We start from the raw sequence: 4794 nt of genomic DNA, 5'->3' as shown, positions 1-4794 counted from the left end.
ACTTTGAACCCTCTTTTTGTCTTTCTCGTCTAAATGATGCCAGAAGCTAATTCATTTTTTTAGTTCAGAGACATCACAACCCATTTCTATAGAAATGTTAAAACACGCATCGGTTTTTCTGTTTATTATTTTATATAGCTTCGATTTTGGGTTTAATAGGCATATTCCATATTGCAAAATTATGTTTTCACAACTACACAATAAACAACCCTCTCAAACTAATGTTTGTAAATAAATTAAATCAGTACTTCTAAACGAATTCGTTCGCTACCGTCTATCGACTGTCCACATTGAACAACGATTTCCTTTGATGACTCGCTCACTTACCGACATCGGTTGGAACATGTGCGAATGCGAACGAATTCAAAGCAACAAGATATTTACATTTTGAAGTTGTTATGGGAAGTAATCCATTCTATGCTAAAGAAATTTGGAGTTCCCATAAATCTTGTGTATTTTTATTCCTGGATTTGGTAGCCTTTTTGTTCAATTTTGGTTTGTATTCTAGGTTTCTAAATGATACTTATTGCTCAGAAATAAAATTGTACTGAAAATTGAGATATGTGGTTGTTCTTAACATATTTTTACATATTGAAAACATAGAATTTATCTATGTCTAAATTCCAATTCGGTATATTGTTTAACATTGATTTAAAATCCTAAATATCATTTTGACTAAGGTCTTTTAAATTGTATGGTTTTGGAGTCAATTTGCTGTCTACATCATTTGCTCCGTTCTTATGGCGACCACGCATATCTCCAGATATACGCCCTCCACCTTCCTGACTAGGATTTTTTTTTTGAATGGCGTTTTCTTACAAACTTGGAGTCGCTGTCGATGTTCTGCTAAGTGCAAATTATATTCATGTGTCCAGTTTCTTATGGACTCTTTTAACTGTGCAACCTTTCTCTCCTATCTGAGAACATATCTACATAATTATTCGCTTTTTTGCCATAATCAGCTATTACCCAAAAATTATTAAATAAATTGAGTTATTTATTTTCAAATAATTCCGATTTACATTTTGTGCTACATTTATAGTTACATCCAGGTCCCAATTATTTCTTTTTCGTTAGTTTTGCCGTTTTTCTAGTATAGTGTTCAGAGTTCCTCAGTTTCTTCAAGATATTCATTTTGCAATCCCGTTGTCCAAGATCCAATGTCCTACAAGATTCTTCTTCTTTGGGTACTGTTTTTTTCTTAGCAGACGTATCTAATAATAAATTTGTACCTTTGATGTATGTATAAGTTTCCGCTGTCAATGTTTCTTGAGCGTGCAATCCACTGTGAACATCTAATCAGTTACCTTATTTTTATCAGTTGAAGTTAGTTCGGTCGTAAATGATATAGATGTCACAATGTTTTTATAAAAAGTATTCATCGATAATAAAAATTTTCAATATTGTAACATTGGTTACAATGTTTTTTCTATCAAGTGATCCAAAATTTGCACTTACAATGAGGTTATTTTGTTAAAAAACTTTATATTTACATAAGATAGGATAACAGTTTTTAGATCAAAATGAAGGTTATCATTTATAGATATAATTTAAGCCATAGTTGAAAAACATTGTAAGTGGAGTTACGATGGTTTTCATATCATGTGTCGATATGTTGCATGTTTATAATTATAATTAGATGACCTAAATACCATCTACTTCGCCGCCTTAGAATACAAGGAAAAGTGAAGGGAAAAAGATGGATTGGTCGAAAGGAACTTTCATGGTTGCGTAATATTAGACAATGGTGTGGTTCCACGGTAGAAGAATTACTTCGCGCAGCAGCCAATAGAGAAAGGTTTCAGGAACTTGTAAAGATGATGACGGCCAACGTCTAAATTAGTGTTGCCCAAATGCAAGACCAAGACGAGACTTAGACAGTCTTGGTCTTGGTCTTGCGCCAGTACACGTGGTCTTGGTCTTGGTATTGCGCTCCCGGTCTTGGTCTTGGTCTTGCAGTAAGAGTCTTGCAAGTCTCGCAGTTGCCAATTAGCCTATTGAATATCTTAGAACAACGTAACAAGGAGGTACATTTTAAGCTTGAATATTATAGCCATAGTAAAGACTAGCCAAATTAATAAATATCGAAGCAACTGACACTATGTTCTAACTAACTAAAGTTAAAACTACCTCTTAAAACCCACAAAATTTCATTTGCATATCTCAACCGGCTTTAGAGCAAAAAATAAATCGTCATTTTGTAGGAAAAATTTCAACCCCCCCTATTTGGTAAACAAAGCATTTATAAAGTAAACGTTTGTAACGTAGCTTTTTTCTGTTTGATTGGGGTAGCTTAATAAATGACTAAGTTCTACAGAAATAGGCTAGCTGGATATTTAAGAGACTGTATCAAGTGGACTCAGGAGAGGATCAGGCCGTATTTGCACGCCCGAAATAAGACGGTACCTAATGAAGTACTAGAGTGTTAAGAAACTAAAGTAAAATAAGGAAAGAAATGTAAAAAAAAGAACTACTGACCCAGAAGATATTCAGAAGTAGTGTTGAGCGCCAGGGAAGGATTTTATAAATTCTTCTCCACGTGACCTATATTGCTGTACCTAACTAATACTATTTAAAATGGTAGGATAATAAAACATATAAGTATGTACAACCAACAAATTTAATGAAAAAAAACCTATAACCCCTATATACAATTTTATACAAACTAGCTAATCAGTACCTGTTGTACTAGAAAAGTACGCTCCTGTCGACAATGAGATCGCAATAAAAATTAAAACAAAGAACTTAATTAGTTAGATCAAGACAGTTATTGGGAATCACAAGTTATTTACTTAAACAAAAATGTATTATGGATATTGGTTACAGTATTGGTTGACAATCTCGTATCTGACCTAAGTGATAACCCTGAGTACCATACCTGTTAACTGAAATAAAGGTTATTAAATAGGAATTAAAACCGTAGATATTGTATACAACACCTTAACATATAGTTTATAATTCCCGGACTATTTTAAATGAATGGTACGAACAGTGAACGATAAAACTTGTTGAAAAAAAAATGATTGAATATTACAAATGGTGATTTTAGAAAAAATGAGTTTATATGATTATTAAGGTTATTTCTAATTTATTGGAAAAAATATTAATATTGCAAGCAGTTATTTAAAAGAATTGAAAATGTATATTTTATAATAAAAACCTGTCGCTTCTACAAAAGTAGGGACGGAGGCTTCTCCAAACTCCTTGAGAGGTTGACGATGGGAGAGCCAGGTAGGTATCCTCCGGTTTCCAATCCTGGGGAGATACTCAACCACAATACGGATGGTCCGATGAGGAGGTACTTACTAGTACCGGTAAAAATCAATGTTGATTCCAAAAAAACATAAAATCCCAATCCACACCAAAAGAAACCCCAAACTGATTGCTTATTCCATATCCAACAAAAACAAAAATGGTGACTTAATTTCCTTTTTCTCCAGTGGCTAAAATAATAAAAAAACCTTGATCAGCTGATTGTCCTTGAGTATACAAGAAACAGGGCCTCGACAAAAAGGTGTATCACCTTATCAGAACTTGACAGAGAAAAAATCTAAGTAAAAAATGAAGTTTGATGTCCATGCTTGAAGTTCATTGACCTTGATTATCCTTGAATGGAAACAGCTTTTTAAACGAATATAAGAAAGTATTTGGACAAGTAAATGTGGATCTTGTAATCAAAGATTACTGTATGGAGTTATATAAAGGAGAAAAGGAAAATGATCATTGATTCCAAACTTATTTTGAACCGGAAATATAATGAAAGATTTTTTTTTCTGTAGAAATATAAGTGCGATGGTATTGAAGTATTGCAAATATGATGATTGAAGAGTAATAATTCATATAAAGATAATATATGTAAGATATTGACAGTGAATAAAGGGCTATTTTTTTTTCCAAGGAAAAACCATAGCTACGAGACATTTATCTAATACATACCCATTGCTCTTCAAAAAAGTATTGGAAACAAAAACTCTTCTCCTCAAACTCTTCACAAAACCCAAAACAAAATAAAAACTTCCTCCAACGTAAATTAATCTTATAACTTTTTCAACTAAAAGGTAAATTCTGGCAATGGCCACCGGAGATCGGGAGATCAGATGTCTTCTGTACAAGAGTTGAAAATTAAGTGCTGGCCTGCTCTCCCCGAAGCAATGACAAACACGTCAGCCGGAAGCCGTATCGACACACGGACCAACTTCTAGATTACGAATTCCCCTAAAAGTCACCAACTTTGTCCAAATACTTATTAAAATCTAGGCAATACCTACTACACGCTGAAGTATATTTGGTTGCATACTTATTGGGAGTTGCTTTTCCTAATAAATATTTTGAAATGCATATTATAAAGTGACGATGAGTATCACTCAACGTTACATTCCCCCATTACTTGTAAGAAAAAAAAATTGATCTTATGAACAATTTTTTTTATTATACATATATATATATATATATATATATATATATATATATATATATATATATATATATATATATTTATATACCCATATAGATACTCAACTCAAGTATCCACAGAGAAAAATCACACGCTGTGGGATCCAACACAGGCGTGAACAAAACAAATATCTAAAATATAATAAGAACCTACGAATACTACACTACTATAAACTAACCTATCGTTGGACACCGTCCAAACTCATAGTACCAGTCCTCTGTGACATATACCCTAAAGACCAAATTGTGTTCAAGTTGATTTAGTAGATTTAAATAAAACCCCAAATTATAGTCAACAAGAACACCATAACAACAATATTCGAATACAACTCAATATAACCT

The 4794-nt window shown here is 32.7% G+C and overlaps 1 long non-coding RNA gene across 1 annotated transcript; it reads right to left on the bottom strand.

Moving 5' to 3' along the window:
• Nucleotides 1–2602: 2602 nt before the first annotated feature.
• Nucleotides 2603–4441, bottom strand: LOC114328505 (uncharacterized). Its single transcript, XR_003652182.2, has 2 exons — nucleotides 3937–4441; nucleotides 2603–3443 (listed from the first exon to the last, which is right to left on the bottom strand). It is a non-coding gene; the product is annotated as an uncharacterized LOC114328505 (long non-coding RNA).
• Nucleotides 4442–4794: the final 353 nt, after the last annotated feature.

Source organism: Diabrotica virgifera, chromosome 4, assembly GCF_917563875.1.
Source record: "Diabrotica virgifera virgifera chromosome 4, PGI_DIABVI_V3a".
Lineage (NCBI taxonomy): Eukaryota > Metazoa > Arthropoda > Insecta > Coleoptera > Chrysomelidae > Diabrotica > Diabrotica virgifera.
This window is presented reverse-complemented; position numbering and strand designations above follow the sequence as displayed.